The sequence below is a fragment of the Phaethon aethereus genome (assembly GCF_964289735.1).
Source record: "Phaethon aethereus genome assembly, chromosome: 13".
Classification (NCBI taxonomy): Eukaryota; Metazoa; Chordata; class Aves; order Phaethontiformes; family Phaethontidae; genus Phaethon; species Phaethon aethereus.
Genome location: NC_138589.1, coordinates 15,738,281 through 15,759,407, shown reverse-complemented (window position 1 = coordinate 15,759,407; position 21,127 = coordinate 15,738,281).

Genomic DNA, 21,127 nt, shown 5'->3' with positions numbered 1-21,127 from the left:
CCTGAGGGTGGGGCTGACCAGAGCTGCGCCCCAGGTGGGCAAGGAGGCCCTCTGCCCCTGCCACCTCAGTGCTTTGGGTGCACGCTGCCGCTCAGACCACCCCAACCCCGCTCTATGCCAGGGGAACCCCTGTCCTGCCTTTTGGTGAAGGCTTCCAGCCCCTTTAGGCAAGTGGAGGAGACCACGCCAGGCTTGGTCCCCTCTCACTGCTAAGTCACTTGGGCAGCCAGCGAGGGGCTTCACCTCACTTCTCACAACCTTCCTCATCGGAGAAGGGAACCAGCACATGTGACAGCTCGGTATGAGCCCAGCCCTCATGGAAAACGGCTGGATTTGCTTCTCACCTGAACCTCAGAGGCTTCAGGACATTCCCCGTGAGGAAAACCAGGCAGACCTGGCCAGGACTCCTCATTGGGAATCTTGTTGAACATTTCACGGAATTTTCTGAAGGATTTGATTAAATTAAGAACTTCCGCATTTTCTCTATACATATGTTTTCTTGTAATCAACACCAGTACAAACAGAATGACATCACAAATGAAAGTAAATTATACACGCAGCCTATATTTTGACCATAATACATTTCAATTAGTTGATTAATTGTTATTTAGATATAGCTGCACATTTACTCATCTTACTGAAATTAAGTGCTGCTTTGGTACTTATATTTACAGAAGGTCAATACCTAAACCAGTTACACGGTCTGCTGCAGTCCTGAGGCTGAACTGCAGTGATGACCCAAGTCAAATTAATACAGACAGAAGCCTGCTAGACATCTCGTGATGGGCTGCATTGCAATGAACCTGTGTAGATTCTGTAGGAAGCAGCTGAAAGTCATTTCTGAAACATCACCTGAAATAAGTCAGTAATTAATTTTTCTCTCTTAGCAATCCCACAAACGCATGACTATCAGGGCCTGAATCAGAACATTTTGCAGTCAGTGACTCTGACTGCGGTCTCTCCATCGAAGCCGTATGTCACAGGAGCAAAGGCTCACACTCGGTTAGACTGTGCTTCATGTCACTTTCTCCTCTTACTTCAGTCTGAAGCAAATTCCTACAAGTTTATGGAGGTGCGTAAAGAGACCAAGCAACCAGTCTGCCTTTGAGTGTTTTCCTAACGGTGTTTATTGTTGCATCTGTATCAACGGAAAATCATGTTCCCTTTTGGGTCACTTGCCACCACTAAATTCCTTCTATGATCCCTGACTTACGACCTTTTTAACAAGTACTTCTCAGTTGCCATCTACTGACATCGACTGGTCTCACCTATGTTTTCTCTCTGGTTGTGGCCACAAAGAGAATAACTTGTCTTTTAAAAAGAACACGTTTAATAAAGAGAAAGGGGACAATGATTAGCTTCTCAGAAGCACTCATGACAGATTTAGGACCAGATGATCATAAAAACAACACTAGAAAAAGTGGAAAGTCAAGATCAAACACTTCTTCATGAAAAGGAAGAAGATATTTTTATCCATACTTCACTCTCCAGTCATTATTCTACTTGCTGGAACATTAGTTCTTCAAATTGCTTTTAATTACATGGCCTAGGAATAAATATGCACCACTATTAGCATGCTCTCAGGTTGAATACAAGGGGTACTCACTTTCATTCCAGTCAAGGCACTATTCCAAGGTGATTTATACTCTCATTATAGGCTGCTGCCTTTCCTATGTAAATTTGTAATCAAATATTCTAATCAGGTGATGACAAATAATTTGGGTAACTACTGCTAGCAGCCAAAATCACAGCCACAGGACCTCATAAGTCTAACAGCAGAATTTTACGTGTACATATGCACATGAACAGTCCACATAGGTACGTTTCCATGTTATTCAATCTTTTAACAACCTTTGAATACATGAACCCAGCCTACATCAAATTGGTGACAAAATTTTTTTACTATGCTTAATTTAGCAAACTTCCCTCTCATTATATTGGCTATTAGGACAAAAGGAGCATTAATTAACTTAATGAAATTTTGATCAGATGTTGCAATGATAATTTACCATTTTAATAGTCTGCTCTAGAGTGGATTTTTTTAGAAATGTTTCACAGAGTGAACCAACAAATTAATATAATAATTATAATCCTTTCGCATGATTCAAATATTATCCATCACTCTGTGTTGTTTAAACACCCTTTCAGTGCAACAGTACAATGGACTGCAGAGAGCTAACCTGCTCTCTCACAGCCAGCCCTGTTTTTCTGCACCAAGGTAGTCTCAGAGTAGGACGGAATTCAGGAACATGAGGATGCCAAACCCTGGAATGCTTAAACTGAGCATATCTGGGCAGTACAGAGTCCCACAGAAACAAAAAAGGAAGAAAGAGATTGCCTCTACTAATGGCACACTACCATCTGTACAGAACTGTGCTGTCCCAATTTGACACTTCTTACTCTTGACTCTCTGCCGCTGCATGCAATTGCTAGTCTTTTAAAATTCCAGCCTTAATGAAATAGGTAAGCTGCAGAAAAGATTAAGCTGAAAAATACAGCAGGAATACAGAATGAGGACAGGGGATTGATCTTTGAGTGGATATCCAACAGTGCAATGAGATTCTCAGGCTAGTTCTTCTTTCTTTCAAAATGGTTTTGATTCAAAGGGATTTTATAGCAGCTAAATCATGCAGTTGGCATAGATTGTGCAAGCTTTTCAGCATGTTATAGTCTGAAAGATGTCGCATTTGGCAGAAGCAGTAAAGCTCTATGAATTTATTGTTGTTTCCCATTGAACATCAAAATCCAGGGCATCAAAAGATGATACAGCACATGTTACAACACTATTGTGTCAAGTCACCTGCTACCCTGGCTAGCATAAACCTCTGGTGGAATGCTACGAAATGCCACATGGAAGCCACCTGTGTACGAGGAAAAAGAAAATATAACTGTGTATAGCCTGGTAAGTGAGAGTTGCAAACTCAGTCTCTGGTCCTGTAGACACACTGCACACAAGTAATTCAACTTACTTGAAAATCCAACTTTTAAATGAATGCACTTCAAGACTGCTACCAAAAATATTAACTTTACTTATGGGACTAGTATTTTTAGAGCCAGTAGGACTTCTCATGCATGCCAAATTATAGATATGCTTAGGTATTCCCAGAATCAGGACCATGTACTGGGTGTTTAATTACTTGATCTATGTATTATGAACAATTGCCTCTTTCAGAGTAAACAAGAGACTGCTTTATCAGCAAAGTTAGCTTGTGTGAACATAATGTTAACTAGCTCTGTACAAAAAGTGTGTAAAGACCAAACTAATTTACTTCTTTTTTTTCTTTTTCTGTCCTAAACTCTCAATAAACCAAACAAACTGAAATTTCACCACAGCTTAGTAATCTCTACTAAATTCCAAGTGAATACCAGTCCATTTTCAGTCAAAAGTGGAGCAGAAAAAACGTGACTAGAAACAGATTAGAGTGGCTTCTTTAACACTGATTTTTCTTTTCCACTCAACTTGAGTTAATTGCAAACATTGCAGAGCATGCTCAAAAACTATATAATGATATAATCAAAACCCAAACTAAAAAGCCACTTTCTCATAGACCAAGACACCCATATTTAAACAATAACAGAAAAAACTATTTGAAAACTTATGAGGAATTCTCTGAAATGGATATAAGGCACAGCTGCCCTCTCATTATTTCCTATGAATCTACAAAATCAGAAAAAAATTGCTGTCTTTTAAGATTCTGGAAGCCTCTTCCTTTAATAGTTTATGTTGAAGGCTATGAGAGACATTTAAGTAGCTTGTGCTTGTGTTTTCCAATTCTAAATATCTAGTCAGGAATTCAGTATCGCAGCAAGTACATGGCCACCACCTAAGGAACTATACTATGAGCAACTACTGCAAGAAAGTTCAAAAGAATGTTCTGATCCTCAGTTTAACCTTGTGAAGAGTCTATTCTCACTACTGTTGAATATACAAAAGTAGCTTTAATAGAGTTCGGGGTGTGCAATTTCCCCATGCGTTAAGAGCATTAGACAGGTTTTACTATGTACATCACAAATAGGTAAAGCATATCCAACATCCAAGTTTCTCATCATGGGAGGTATTGTATTAGATTGTTATTCACAACAGGAGAATGTCACACTTTTCTATGTACTCTAGTTCAGCACTTTTCTAATTTCACGGACCTCAATTTACATTTGTCAGTGTTCGAAGTTAGATGATATTGGTCTACTCAGGAAATGAGTTAAAGGGGAAAGAGGTCATTCACCTTTTGGGCAGTGCCATACTTTGATGATGCATAAATAAAGCACAGCACGAGTGTGTCAGCAAAAAATGGATGTCCTAAAGCCCTTTGATGCAAAGGATGATGTTTGTTAGAAATGGAAGGTTAAATATGTAAGAACTGTAAGGCTTGAAGTGATGATGTGAAGAGAATCTGGCTAATGTCTTTGCAGAAATCCACCTTGTCATTCAGTGTGAGTTTACGGACATGGAGATTTCAATAGATTACCAATGCTGATTTACAAGCTGTATTGTTAGCAGTCTGTGGTATATGAACCCTAAATAACTGGTATTAATAATGGTCCTGATCCAAAGACCCATCAGTATTTTTTTCATTATTTTAATGGGATTCAGATAAGACCCTCAGATGTCAATCTCCAGTGAAGGGGCACCTGTGTTACCTACACTTATAGGTTTACACTTATAGAGCAGGTTGTACACATTGCTGCCTATTACTTCAGGCTAGGAGAACTTAGCAAATAATTTGTCCTAAGCATTCAGAAACATTTTCCTAACACTGAATGGTAGAGCTAAAGATAAAAATCCCTGGATGCTTAACTCAATTTATCAAAATATTAACTTGAAAATGCTTCAAAAATTTCCAAATTTCTGATGCAGCTTCATTCACATTCGTGGCTGCTGTTTAGAATCAGCTGAGGTTACGCACTATCTTACCAAGGCATCTATGAACCTGAATAAAAATGAACACATTGTTATGTACTCCTGCCTTTCTGTTTGGACTTTGTCAATTGTTTGAATGGGCACAAAAGTCTAACACCAGAGCTTACATGCACAAAAGTCATAAACATACCACGGCTAAGCTTCCCAACAAACAATACATGGCAGACAATCTTCAGCACACTGTTTTAGACATTCACACTTAATCTTTTTCTAAGTCTAACAAGTCAAAAAGATTTGTACCTACATACCAGATTTTCCAACTAGTTTACAGCATTACAGACTTTGCAAAAGGAAGCAAAATTTTAAACCAGACAGAAAAGTCAGAGAACAGTGAAGTTTCGCATTAGAACAATGAGTTCATTAAACCAAACCAAACAAACAAAAACCTAAAGTGTTAAAACAAGGCATTTGAATAGTAACAACTGTTAAAATGAGCTCTGAAATCTCTGTGCAACATGAGATTTTTATTGGCAAACAATTAAATCGCTCTTTAAGTGCACTTTCTCTGTAGAACCTAATTTATAATCTTATCAGGCATGTCTCTCAGAAGAATTTGCTACAAGTCTAAGTCTTTATCTGCACAATGCAGAATACTAACAATTGTCTTGTATGTTTGTTTCCAATGTCAAAGACTGAAATTCCAATTTAAGGTTCTGACTGCTTTCAGAATTTGATATTATTTTTAAAGTGCTGTCACTTTTGTTCACATGGCGTGTCAGAAAAAGAAAATTTAAGAATTAAAAAAACTGTGTTGATGGTAAGAAAGAAGGAGAAAGGTGATATACTTGGGAATCAGTTTGTTATAGCTCATTTGCTGTTTTATCATTTTCCTGTTACCCTCCAGGGCCCTATTTTGTTTCAGCCCTACTCATTAGAATTTAAGTTTTACAATACGCATTGAGGTAAACGCAGTTGAAGGCAAGGTGGAATTAACAGTGTGCACTTTATGTATATTGCATCCAAGTATGAATTTTTGAAACCTACAGTAGGTATGCCTACATGTACAACTCTGGCTGCTGTGTATTTTGCACTGCCTAGTTCCCATATCTCACTGCGTTTGGTTTTTCCAGAAATCTTTAATAGCTTAATCTTTCCTAGCCATAGATCTATTCCACAGTGTATATTTCTAACTAGAATAATAGATAATAATAATTTCAAGCAAATAATTTTAATTTTAAGAACTGCTAACCCACCATCTTTTTCACTTTAGCAGACTTCACAAGGGAACAAAGGGATTTTTTTTTAGCAAGGAAATCATACAGCTCTACATAATTATTTCCTTCCATTCGCCCCAGTCCAAGTTCTGAAATTCTTTAAGAAATGGAACCACAGCAGTCACACACAGTACTAGCCTAGAGAGTATTTCTTTCATTTAACTTTTTTTTTTGAAATCTCTCGTAAAATCCTGCTAATTCATTCAACATAAATAGGACACATTACTATTCCAACCTTCCCCTCCCCTTTTATTTGGCTCAGAACACCTGATGGTTAATTCTCAGTTGAGATAATTAGTCCTTGGTTATCACTAGTTATTGTCACCTGTTCAACTTGCAAATGTCTACAAATTTGAGTTTTCTAATTAGCATCATAAGATCCCTATAGCATATAGCTAGACTGTACTTTTTTTTCCACAAGGCAAATCACTTTTCACTTACACACTCTGTCTATTGAGTCTCATTTAGTAATAGTACTTTAAAAATTATAGTGTTTTTCACAGAATAAACTTGTCATTGCCCTACCTCCTATCAAGCCCAGATGGCTGCTTCTATAAAGGAAAGAAAAACAGAAAAGAGAATGAAATGAAACCCTCTCCTTAATAAGTATCCAAGCCAATTTAAATAGTTCCATTTCATTTTTACATCAGAGTCATGCCCTAGTATTAAGGCATGAAGAACATTCTCAGCATGCTAATAAGCCCCATGACATGTTGAACTGACATTTCAGTAAGCGAAATAAGCTGTAGTTTATTTTTAACTTCTATGGTACAAAGCTGTAGGTAAATTGCATTAGAGATGGTGGCCCAGTGCATTAGATCTGGGTTGACTTCCAGCTGAACATAATGAGGTGGCCTTCTGACAAAAACCAACACTAAATAATACTTGTAGTTTGGAGGAGGTACTTTTGGAAACACCATTTTAAATCCTCAAAGCACATGATAGAAGATCAACCAATATCTTAGTAATTACTTTGCTTCGTTCTCTGTAATGCCTGCAGTGGATTTATGGCCTTTCAAGGGAGGTGATTAGTACACCTCCTAAGTCTGAAATTCTAAAAATGAGCTCCAACACTTTTTGTGGGAGTGTGTCATAGAAACTCTGATAACATCTTTGAAGCCTTCCCTCACTGTTACACATTACCTCTACAAACGTGAGAGGAGTTCCCAGATACAGAAAGTGGAAACTGCTGGCCTTGAAAGATGGAAAAGGTTGAGCCATTTGGGAGCCAAGCTCTTCCACCTCATAGAATCTTTGGGCTGGAAGGGACCTTTAAAGGCCATCTAGTCCAACCCCCCTGCAATGAGCAGGGACATCTTCAACTAGATCAGGTTGCTCAGAGCCCCGTCCAACCTGACCTGGGATGTTTCCAGGGATGGACCATCTACCACCTCTCTGGGCAACCTGTGTCAGTGTTTCATCACCCTTATTGTAAAAAAAAAAAAAAAGAAAACCAAATTTCTTCCTTGTATCTTCTTCTGGATGTGCTGAGAATGGTCAAATACAATCATTGAATCCTGAGCAGATACAGCAAGAAATAATTTAACTTCAGAGATCTGTGTGGCTTATTATTCAGGATGAAATCTTTTTTGTAACTCACCAGCTCTAATTGACTCATTATTTTTTTTGTAATTGACTCATTTTTTTTTGCACACTTCCCACCCCCCCCCCCCCCCGCCCCGGGGATGTCTCTGAGGATTTTTTTGTACTGGAGCTGGAGTTTTGAGACAGGTTTAGTGACAAAGACAATCCTCTTAAAAATACTGGTGCCTCTAAACAAAATCATTTAAGACAGCCATATAGCTATATATAGCTGTGTAAGTGAGGTGTACAATATATCTAGTGGTATTAACAATGCTATAGACAGACAAACAGGTACTGAAAGGTAAAAATGCTATCTTCTGAGCCTGAAACTAAATAACCCAATGAAAGATTTTCTGAAGAATACTAGAAAGCAAATGGTTTCACTGTGGAATACTAGGAAACAAATTGTTTCTTCCTAGCCTATACTAACGACAAAGCACAACGTTCTGCTGGCTAGAGCAGATGTTAACAAACTCACCTACCCTTTTCCTTGTCCCCACTTACCTACCTTGGGGCAGGGAGTACAGCTCAGACTCTCAGATCCATTTGGGCATCAAATTCCCTTCAAAATTGAGTTTTTAGATTCCTAACTGTTTTTGAGAATCTGGGTTTAAATGGGGATACAGTGTCTGCTTATTGCTTTGTGTCTGGAGCCTATGAATCAGATAGACTCACACACAGTGGAATAGGATTATTACTTCATGGCATGGGCAGGCAGTAGCAGTCACGATCTAGCCCTATGAGATCAAGACAGCAAGAAATTCATGAAGATTTAAAGTAGTTAAAGGAGTTTATTTTCCAGGTGGGAAATCCAGGTGTCAGAAGGAAAGTAACTATAAATTTTCAACCCAGCTTTCCACATAAAATGTAAAGCCATTTGGAGCACACAGAAAGCTCGGTATGAACTATGGCTGATAGCTGGTGCAAGATATGGTCAGTGGTTTTAAATGATTGATGGAGCTATCTCTGCACTAAAGTACTAAGGTTGGAACAGAAGAAAAAAATTGAGATCAGTTATAATGGTGCTTTATACCTTTTTTCTTCTTCTGATGGTCAAATAGAGTTCAGTTGTACAGAATAATTGTTATTTTGTACCAGTGATACATATGGTAGCTCTCCATACATCTAATAGAGAACTTTATTCCAATAAGCAGAATAATACAGCATGTGAAGATGGTTTTTAAAACGTCTCCTAATTTATTATTGTCTCTTTAGAAAGTAAAGCATATTCAAATTGGTTTAGTTATTTTAGTTGAAGAAAAGTATATGTGAATAAATATTTAATGTTGTGCTTTATTCCTATTTCAGTATGTGCTGGTTTTGGCTGGGATAGAGTTAATTTTCTTCAAAGTAGCTAGTATGGGGCCATATGTTGTGGATTTGTGCTGGAAACAGTGTTGGTAAAACAGGGGTGTTTTACTTACTGCTGAGCAATGCTTGCACAGAGTCAAGGCCTTTCCCGCTCCTCACCCCACCAGCGAGGCGGCTGGGGATGCACAAGAAGCTGGGAGGGGACACAGCCAGGACAGCTGACCCAAACTGACCAAAGGGATATTCCACACCATATGACGTCATGCTCAGCATATAAAGCTGGGGGAAGAAGAAGGAAGGGGGGGATGTTCGGAGTGATGGCGTTTATCTTCTCGAGTAACCGTTACATGTGATGGAGTCCAGCTTTCCCGGAGGTGGCCGAACACCTGTCTGCCAATGGGAAGTGGTGAATGAATTCCTTGTTTTGCTCTGCTTGTGTGCGCAGCTTTTGCTTTGCCTATTGAACTGTTTTTATCTCAACCCACGAGTTTTCTTACTTTTACTCTTCCAATTCTCTCCTCCATCCCATCGGGAGGGGGAATAAGCAAGTGGCTGCGTGGTGCTTAGTTGCTGGCTGGGGTTAAACCACGACAAAATACTCAAAGGGGCTTTAAGGTACGTCAACGAGTCATCTTAGCTCAATGGATTTGTTACCTTTCACTTGTAACAACTTGGGGTTTTCCCCCAAAACATCATGTAAAATAGCCTGGGACAGCCTGGAAACTGAAACCCAAGCTGAAATAACAGCACAGTGCAGATACTCAAGATAACACTTGACAGTCACTCCTTTCTTTTCCTTTTCAAATACCAGAACCATGTGAGTTCTCAACCAGGTATCAGATACTTTAATATAATTTTCCTGAAATCAGTGACACTGCCCAAGGACTATTCTACATGAAAAAGATAGATGAACAAGTGCTGAAGGAACAGACTATCAAATACCCTCTAAGAAAGAGTATGAGACACTGACTCTATTTATACTCAGCTCTGAGATCAGTGTATTAGCTGACTGGCATTTCTCTTGCCGAGAAAAGATCAATGAAGAAAAGATCAGCTGAAGAAAGATCGATGGTGACCAGATAAACCATTAATTCATAAGAGAAGAAATTTTGCTTGAAGAAATAGGACATCACCCTGAGGCTCAAGCTCAGACTTGATCATTCCTATGTCTTACACGTTGACCTGAATTCTCGATCCAATAAACTGCAAGCCCTGCAAGAACAGGGTGAGAAAGAGCTCCAGGCTGGACGGAGTTGCAGAGCGCAACACTGAAGCAAAACAAGAAAGAGTAAGATCATAAATAGTCACACCACATGTGAAAAGGCAGCCTTCTATTCCTGCAAGTGGAGATTTCTCACACATTTTTGTAACAAAATGGGGTTATTCCTGATAACCTAGAATTTGGTATTCCTTATATTCTGAGGCCTGCAGGTTCTCCTGCAGTTGTCATGTCTGAATGATATCTAGTTTCTCTCTACTGTCACAAGCACCTCACTCTTGCTCCTCCTTCTTTCTGTAGAGAGAATCGTATTACATTATGCTGAATTGTTGCACTGTTACAGAAAGGTGGGGTTTTCCCTTCTTTTTAGTTGTCTTCCACTTGGAGTACTGAAACTCTAGATGGTCACTGTTCTCAGATTGCCTGGGAAAAAAGCTCTCTTTCAGTGACAAACTTTTGCAAACCCCTGAAGTTAAGGAAAAACTCAAATAAGAATATATGCCAAAACGTGTATGTACACGCTTACAAAAGCATTCTGCAGTAACAGAGAAATGAAGTGCTCAGAGAAAAGTGCCAAGTGCTGAGAAAAAGGCTTTGATGTTTCTGAGACATTAAAGGAGTTGTTAAAGAGCAGTTCACCTGTGGATATTGCCAAGGAGAGGTAGCACTACTGTACTGATCATGTTTCAAAGAGCTGCTCTGTGTCTCTGTGTCAAGTATAAACAGCACAGCAGCTTTAACCAGAGTGTCCTTCTGTTTCAAGAGCAGAAAATAGCTTGAGATGAGAGCGTAAGCTTCATTTGGAGCAAAGTTCCAGCTTTTCTAGAATAAAGGAGGAGATTTTATACTAATATATTTGTTTGCATCTAATGTTACTCCATCATCTCTTTGAAGTTGCACAGGATCATTCACTTGTCACTGGCTGCTAACTCGCTGCACTGCTGACAGGGGGCTGCTAACTGCATGCGGGGAGGATAACAGTGGGTCATTTGGGGGGAAGCCCCCAAAAAGCAGTTGAAGCTATGTTTTGATGAAAAAAAAAAAAGGCTTTTTGAAAGAAAACCAAAAAACCCCAAGTGGTAGTAGAGATGTGTGTTTAGCAATGAGTAGTCAGAATTTTCCAGAGCAAAAGGGGAATTCCAAAATAATGCCCAAGTGTTTGTAGGATTCCAAACATCAGATCAGGTTCCAGGAATACTAAGTTCTACCTGATGGATTTCATTTAAAAAAAAACACAAAACCAAAACATACCATGCAAGACACGGTGTACTCTCCCAGGTTAAGTCACTATCCTTCAGTGTTTGTGCTAGGAACCGGATATAAAATCCTAAACCATCTAATATTTGCTTAAGATGGCATGCTACTAATTATGACAAAGTAACTTTTGGACACATACTTAATACAAACCTGGAGCCAATATACACTGTCTTAATGGACTGCCACATGTACCCCATGAAACTATTAATTAAATCAAGCCTTACATACTTCTGTGGTTAAAAGGAAAGTGGCGTGGTTTATAAATCTAATCTCGTATCACTAGATAATAGCTATCCCTTGCTTACTAAATTTTTGCTACTGTTATCAAAAGAAAAAAAATCACATTAAATTTGAAGTATTGCTTTAACAATATGTTTCAAGAATGCTTTTAGAATATCTGGACCTTCCCCATTGTTTCTTTCCATTGTGGAGTTTCATGGGAAAAATGGAAAGCAACAATTCAGTACTATAGGAAGACAATTCAGAAAGCATAGATGATCAATAAAACTGTTTTCCCTCATTCTCTTCCTATTGCTACCTATTCCCTTGGAAAGGTGGGGTAAAAAACCTTGGTATAGCAAGAACATCCTAAAAAAAATAAATTTTTTTAATTACACATCTTTTTACGTGATATATATTTTAACATGTAAGTATTTTCCTAAGGAAACAATGAAGAATTATGCAAAATTAATTTGAACCAATTTGTGGTAAAAGGCCAAGACCCACACTTTTCAAAAAACACCACCCCAAACTCTGTTCACACACTGGAGCCCTTTGCTCTGTTCTGTTTGTCCAACTGCACATGTAGCTAATCTGCACTGCACTTGTAGCAGGTTTTCACAGAGCCTGTGGCTGATCATTGAACTTCATGTGTTTTTGTTATTTGGTAAGTGTAGCAGTGTCGTGGTTTAGCCCCAGCCAGCAACTACGCACCACGCAGCCGCTCGCTCACTCCCCCACGGTGGCACGGGGGAGAGAATTGGAAGAGTACAAGTGAGGAAACTCATGGTTTAAGATAAAGACAGTTTAATAAGTAAAGCAAAAGCCGTGCACGCAAGCAAAGCAAAACAAGGAATTTGTTCACCACTCCCCATGGGCAGGCAGGTGTTCAGCCATCTCCAGGGAAGCAGGGCTCCATCACGCGTAATGGTTTCTTGGGAAGACAGACGCCATAACTCCGAACGTCCCTCCACCCCTTCCTTCTTCTTTGTCCCAGCTTTATATACTGAGCATGACGTTATATGGTATGGAATATCTCTTTGGCCAGCCTGGGTCAGCTGTCCCAGCTGTGTCCCCTCCCAGCTTCCCGTGCACCCCCAGCCTGCTCGCTGCAGGCCAGCATGAGAAGCTGGACTGTCCTTGACTACTTAGCAACAACTCAAAACATCAGCACCTTATCAACATTTTCTCATCCCAAATCCAAAACATAGCCTCATGCTAGCTTCTATGAAGAAAATTAACTCTACCCTAGCTGAAACCAGGACAAGCAGTGTCCCAGATATCCCATACAGACACTAGGAATAATCTTTAAGAAGAAAAGGGTAACAGGATTGTAGCTATAAGATAGTATGATTACTTCAGCTAACAATGTGCACTACTAACAGTTACAGATTTCTGTAATTATATTATTTTTGCATTTTGGGGCACTGCTCTTCAGTACCCATTACGAGAATGGGTCTTGCTGGTGAATTTGAAGAAGGAGAATACAGAGTTTCACATCCCATGAACTGTGAGACTCTTTTTACTTTTGTTCAGATTTCAGCATGACTTAGTGGGTGAAACCCAAACCTCTTTCAAGTCAGTGGGAGTTTTGTCATGGATTCAAAGAGGCAGAGCTTCTTTGTGAGGATAAGCGGGAGCTCCATTTTGCCAAACTCCACAAGACCAAAATGCATTGTTCATTTATAGCTGCCTTGATCATAAATATGTCTCATTTTACTTTATTCTGAGTCACTCCCCTGAAGTTTTAACTTACATATTTATTGTTGATTCAGAAATATCTAGTTAACAATGACAGCCTGACTTAACGGTCTATACAATTTAGACATCTGTCATTTTAAAGCAGAACTTTAGGAAGAGAAGCACTTAATAAAGTTCACATTCTTCCTGGATAAAACTCCAGGCTATCTAATCAACAGTCCTACGCTTTGCCTTTATTGCAATAAATTATTTCCATACTCTCTTGTCAGAGGTTTATCAGTGAACTAGCACAAGAAAACACTCCTTGATTTGGCTCCAGTCAGAGTTCACAGGCAGGTAGCTAGTTCAGGGAAAATGCAGCCTATTCATTTTTCGGAGGAGTTCTAGCTCAGCTGGCAGTTAACCTCAAAAGCTAAATTTATAGCAGAAACTTCACAGTGCATTTTAATACAGCATTCAGTTTAATTAGCACTTGGGCAATTCCTTTTGTTCTCGGTAAACAACAGTAAGATTTGACAAGGCAGAGAAGAGAGTGTATTTGTTGCTTTCATATGTCACTCAAACTAGCCCATCGCCATTCCCAACCTAATACTTCTTTACATGAACTTCTGTTAAATAGTGTTAGATTTTTAAGCCTAATACTGGTAGGTTTTCCCAGGGTTGCATCTGATATAAAAATCAAGGTTTATTAACATTACAAAGAGCACTGCTGTCCTGTAGTGCCCCTTTTATCATTCTAAGCAGCTGCCTTGAGGCGATGCATTTAACCTTGGGAAATAGGAGAGGAATTCTGGGAAGCCAGAAATCTTTGACAGCTCAAGCCTTCTACCTCACCCAAAATCTGCTGTATGGCTTCAGCTCCGACACTGAAAAAAAAATTGAGATCCTTATTTTCATTTGATGTTTATCTAGTCTATTCATCTTAAAAGATAGGACAGCATTTACTTGCAGTGATCCTCCATTTGTGTTTCAAGCACACCAGTGATGAAACATTTCCCTTTTCTTTACTGAGACTCCTATTAGAAAGATAGTGCCGGGGGGGGGGGTGGGGGGTGTGGGGGGGTGTGTGTTGAGGGGACACCAAACAAAAACCCACATCATTTAGCAGCATGCTAAATGCTTAGCATTTAGCAGCTTAAAGAACAATTCTGCAGGTTATCTTATTCCTATCTGTCTTATGTTTTATGATAAATTTCACATTACATTTTGCTATTTCATCACCTGTTGCAATAGCAAAGGACCTGTCACTGGTTCAGTTATAAGCCCTTATTTGTCAGGGTTTAGAGCTTAGCTGTAAAAATAGAATTCATTTTGATGTTTCACATATCAATTCTCACTTTATACACAGGTTTTTCTTTCAGAAGGTCCCAAAGTATTTCCTAAGCTATACATGAATACAACCTTTGAAATGCAGCTAATTCCACAGTTTCTAGCTGGCCCACAGCATATATTGCAAAACACCAAGGCAGTGTGGATACAAATTAACCATCAGACATTAAACAAACATTGACAGTTTTAAATTTTGGTATAGCAACCCTCAAGCAAATAATAAACAAAAGTTCTTTTTTCCCCCTGAAGTTTCTGATTACATTACAAAGTGAATACAAAAAGCTATGCCATTCAGGGCCAAATTCAGAGGAGATAATCTGCAGATCATCTAAGGGAGAGAGGGAATTATGCTTTATCTTAGAGGAAAGTAAGACTTCTCTGCTTTCCTAGGGTATATTTACATGGCATGGTATAGTGCTTTCCCTCCTTCTCAGCAGAAACTACTAGCCTAGGCAGAAGTCAGCATTAGCTTTACTACTTTTGCAGCCAATTGTAGCCTGCTACTCCATGTGAAGTCAGGTATCTTAGTACAAAGCAAGAGTGAGCCGACAGATCAAAACTGGCATTTTAGTCCTCTAAGCTCAGGGGACATGGTCTGTGCTCTCTCTGTTCGCAGGTATCTCCATCTAATGAGATTTTGTTCTTAGGTGAATTGCTCAGCTGCTCTGACCATAAGCAGCTTATTGTTTTACTTCAGCTGTATGAAAATGTTTCATCCAGCCAGTTCCACTTTGACACATGTTATTGGCCATGCAGTGTGTCTGGATTCTGACAGATCACAGTGTAATTCCAACTCTGTAAGAACCCTTTTCACTGAAGTATTTTACAGGGCAGCAAGTCCATTTCGAAATAACAAGTGAAACATTGTCTTCACAATGAATAAAGTGTGGGACCTATTTACATGTTTGCATCTAAAATCCATCCAAAACTGGAGCTCCTCATCAACGCACAGCCAATAAATCAATCTTCAGGTCTCGTCTAGGATAGTACTTGTACCCACAGACTGTTATTTTGACTACCCTACCCACAGTCTATGCCTCCTCTGATGAACAGGAAGCAAATTACTACAAACCAGGAAAACTGCCCTATGTAAGCAGTGCAAGACCTCACCTTCTCTTGCCATAGTATAGTCCAGTCACATTTATATCCCTATTTTCTTTTGTTTCAGCCATTTCACCTGAAGTCAATTTGAATGGATGATTAGTGCCACCTCTCCAATTTCCCTCTTCATCTAAGATGGCAAGACATCCACTTAAGAAACGAGACTGCTATTCAAGATGGAGAAACTTCTCTCTGACCAGAGAGCTTAGCTTTTCTATGGACTATTAACAAGTACTGACGCACTGGCAAGGTAACGCTTCTGGTAAAACTGAAGTCCCAACAGCTCTAATGTATTAAATATAAGTTGAATATTTTTGCAAGCAGCAGGTTACTTTCCAGCATCCTGGTAAATCATTCCATACTCCTCTCTGCAGTCTCAACTAGCTAAATCATGTTTTTTTCATTACCCCTCTTAAAAGCAGGTCTGCTTCACGTTTGTACATCAAAATTGATGTATGTATGCATAAACGCTCAACATCCACAAGAATAACTTCTTATCACTGTTGTAAAAGTGTATCACTGATTTATATATCATCAGTGCATTATAATAAATATTTTACTATTTAATATACATACTCATATAGCATATAAACAAAATATATTTAAGGAAAGCTGAGATTACAAAATCAAACATTTGAAAGTTGTTACTCTGCTTCTCTTTCAATTGTCTCTTCAACCTTACTCCAGCCCTTTTCACGGTATAATACAGCTTTTACTTATGTCATTTTAAAGTACCTATTTCCCACTCATACAAAGGGTCTGGGGGCCTCCTTCAGAATACATGTTTCTTCTATAGTAGATATGTAAGGCACAGCTATCACTGCATAGGGGACAACTGCAGCTTGAGGGAGTCAGGTGAGTTTTATATCAATTAACCTGATAAACACAAGTATTACATTGTTTCTTGCGATATAGGCTGCAGTGGCCTCAGCACTCTGCTTTGGGACCTATACGAATATCTGCTTTTTTGTCACATTTTGAAGCATTTTGCTCTGAACAGTCATTGCTAGGAAAAAGATAAGTCATGTAGTTGTGCATGCCAGCAGCTTTCACGTTAGAATTTTCTGAGAAAGTAAATGACTGTAGGAGTTTCAATTAGGGATGTCCTTTAACTTTCATAGATTTAATTTTGGTAAGTCTGATGTCCTGCTTAGCTCTCATCACCTACTCAGAAATGCTTCTCACATTGCCATCTCAACTGGTGGCAATTGTCTGCTTGGTCAAACACCTAGATGTACTATTCAATGTGGAACGGAGCTTTGAGACTGACATTTGACACATTATCAAGCTATCTTATTACCACTTTAGGGATGCAACCAGATTAAAATGTGTGCTCTCACATGCAGGTGCCAAGATTCCTGTTCATGCTGTCATTATGTCCAGACTTGAGTAGTGCAATTCGCTTTTCTCTTTCCTAGGGAATAAAGCTTGCTACATCACATCCTTCCAAACTTGCTTTTTACAGAGATTTATGGCTATGCCTTCTTTGATGCCCCATACATCCCAGAAATGTCAGTTACATGAGACTGGAATATTGTGAAATAGTTGAACATGTAACATTGTAGTACAGGCCAGTTTAGTTTATCCTTTTTTTTTTCTTTGTAATTTTATGTCTCTTACACACACGATAGGCCAAATACAACCTTATTTTAAATCAATTGTCTCAATGGCATTGGATGAAATTAATGTATTTATCATATATGCATTTCATATATACTTTACATGTTTTAGTTATAGAAACAGTCTCTTAGGATTAAGCCCTTCATTGTCATAGCTTATCAACAAAAGAAATTGAAAATTTTAAAAATAAATGAAACTTTCACATTCCTCCCTAAATTCTAAGACACAGATTGTATACACGGTTCTTGAACTTAGAGAAAATTTTCAGTTTTGGGAAAAGTAATTAATTTTGTTGCCTCTAACCTTGCCCTCTTCTGATGCTAGAGGTAAGATTCCACTGTTTTAATTCCTTGGCAAACTATTCCTTTGACTAATCTCTTATTTGGAAGATATTCAGCCTGTATCTTCCTTTGTTAAATCTCACCTCATTAATCCTAGTCATATACCTTGTGACAGTGCTAAACAATTGCATTCCTTTTTTGATGTTTACAGCTATGCAATACTAGAAGATAATTAGTATATCCCCCTGTCCTAGTTTCAGCTGGGATAGTTAATTTTCTTCCTAGTAGTTGATATAGTGCTGTGTTTCAGATTTAACATGGGAATAAAGTCGATAACAAACTGATGCTTTAGTTGTTGCTAAGCAGTGCTTACACAGACTTTTCAGGTTCTCATACTGCCCTGCCAGCAAGGAGGCTGGGAGGGGGCACAGCCAGGGCAGCTGACCCCAACTGCCCAAAGGGATGGGTATTCCATACCATATGACATCATGCTCAGTATATAAACTAAGGGGAAAGCTGGCTGGGCGCCGCTGCTTGGGAACTGGCTGGGCATCAGTCAGCAGGTAGTGAGCAATTGCATTGTGCATCACTTATTGTGTATATACTGTTGTTGTTGTTATTAATTTCCCTACCTTTGTTTCCTATTAAACTGTCTTTATCTCAACCTATGAATTTTATTTCTTTTTCCCAATTCTCCCCCCCATCCCACTGTGGGGGAGAGTGAGTGAATGGCTGTGTGGTGTTTAGCCGGCTGCTGGGTTAAACCACAACACCCCCTTAGTCATTCTTTGACCAAGCAATGCGTTTTTAGTACTCATCATCTTTCCTTGGTAATCTCCTTACAGCTTCTGTTACTTATCCTCAAAACCTCTCAAGTTTGTTAGCAGTCTCCTAGCACTAGACACAGGAATTAAAGCCATTATTCAAAAGGCAAGATTTACTAGTGCTGCGGATGAAGGGTCTGTTACCACAAGCTGTTTTGCTTCAGCTGGACATACACTGAATCTCATAAAACTGGACTTGGGTGTCTCCACTCCCAGAACTGGATCCCCAAATTACAGAAGCTCATGAAATGCTCTTGAAATCTGGTCCAATTTAAACTTCCTTTTTGCTGTCTTTAATATAGAGGCCGTCAATCCAGCCAAAAGTTATTCCCCCACGGAAATCCTTTTCTTTGGGAAGCTCTTCCTTCTCAGCCACATCACTGTGACGAAGTGGAAAACCACTTTCCTGAGCAAGGGCAGATTTTCACAGAAAGGAGAAATTCCGAACAGAAAATCAAAGTTAGAATTCCTATTTTTAGAAGTGATGGGAAAGAGGGGAAATGAAACTCATTCATCTTTATTGTTTAAGTGTAAGTAACATTAGCAATAGGAGAAGTAATATACATACTAATTATTAAGCAGCAGCTTAGTTGGGAGGAAGGCAGACTTAAAAGCTGGAATTAACTGAAAACAGAATATTGGACAGTGCTGCCACGTTCTGTTATTCCAAGGAAGTAATTTAGTATTTTTTGTATTTTCATGTATTTTGGTATGAACTGGACTAATCAACTTCAGACTGATTGAAAACTGGCTGGACTGCTGGGCTCAAAGGATAATAATCAGTTGTGGATGATGGTGAATTGGAGGAGATGGGTGGCATGCAAAACATCAGGCTTCCAATTTAGAGTGACCTTAAGAAAATTGAAAATGAAGCCAACAGAAACCTCATGAAGTTCAAGAAGTGCAGTATTCTGCAGCTGGGGAACCATCTGATTTTGCACCTGCCTCATCAGAGGCCAGAAACCAACTGGCTGAGGAACAGCCCTGCTAAATGACCAGGGTGACAGTGCCAGAGTGAATGCAAACCATCAGTGTGCTCTCATTGCTGATAAGACAAACTGCATACAAGGCTGTACGAGCAGGAGCATGGCCAGCAGAACAAGGGAAGTTGTTATTCCCTTCTGCTCAGCACTGGTAAGGCCACACCTGGAACACTGTGCCCAGTTGTGGAAGAACGGATTTTGGAAGGCTGCCCAATTCAAGAAGGATGTTGAGAAACTGGGGAGAAACACACAGAGAAGTACCAAAATTACCTCTGACATATGACCTACAAGGAGAGACTCAGGCAGCTGGGCTTGTTTAGTCTGGTGAAGAGGAGGCTAAAGGGCAATCTAAAAGCAGCCTACAACTATTTTGAAGGAAATTACAAAGACAATGGAGCCAAACCTCAGTAATGCCAGATGGTAAAACAAGGGGCAACAGCCACAAACTGCAGCCTGGGAGGCTCCAACTGGAGATTAGGATAAATTTCTTTACTTTGAGGCTACTGCAGCACTGGAAAAAGTTATCCAGAGATAAAGGAGAATTATCTGTGGAGGCTTTCAAGGTTTGTCCAGAAAAACCTGCAGCTGTCCTGACCCATATTAGCAGTTGCCCTGTGCCAGGCAGGAGGTTGGAACAGATCACCTCCACAGATCTCTTCCAATGCACATTTTTCTGATTCTGTGAGTCTATGTTTTCCTTATGTTAGTCTTATGAGGAAGCTCCTTTAATATTTCTTTTCATGCCTTTATACAAAAGAAAGATTAAAATCACAATGAAAGAATTCTGCCGCAGAAAACTGAACTGCTGTGGAAGTTCAGGCAGTGGCCAGATGTGTCTGTTTCAGCTAGAGCTTACTCCAGTCATCATCTCCTGCTGCTAATCATCTTCATCTACCACCTATATTCTTAATTCTCTCTCTTGGAAAATGGCACCTTTCATACTGGATGATGTAAATACAGAAACAGTTTCCCTAACCCACTTGTGCAGAAATGAACCAGGTTAAAAACTCTGCTATTAGGTGTGGTTCACTAGCCTAGATCATTTCAACAAAAATGGGCAAGTGACCAACCACACATGCTGTTATGCCATCAGTGCCAAAGGGAATATATCCTCTAGAGGAAAAGGGAGAGCAGTAGTGAGCAGCTGGATGCAGTTAACTGCATAACGCCACTAAGCTGCAGCGAGGGCACCACCTCCAACTGCACACATAGAGCCCTATCACGGAATCCACTGGCAGGACATGAGGCTTACTGGAAAAACATGAAGTGATTGTGAACCCATTGCACCATGTGAAGCAGCACAAACAGCTTTCTGTACCTTCAATAACCTCTCGTATACGTAGAGAATTTCAAATGCATAAGGTACAAAAGGAATAAAAGAGCTAATATGTATAATTCATAAGACATGTAAATTATTTCTGCTAATTTCCAGGTTAAAAAGTGTGTGGGTGTTTGTGTGTGTGAGGAGGGAAATTCACTACCATCCTGAAGAAAGGTAAGTAGGGAATCTAAAACAAAGAAGTTGTAAAGAAGGGATGGGGATCGCTGTTCCAACAAACTGGACTT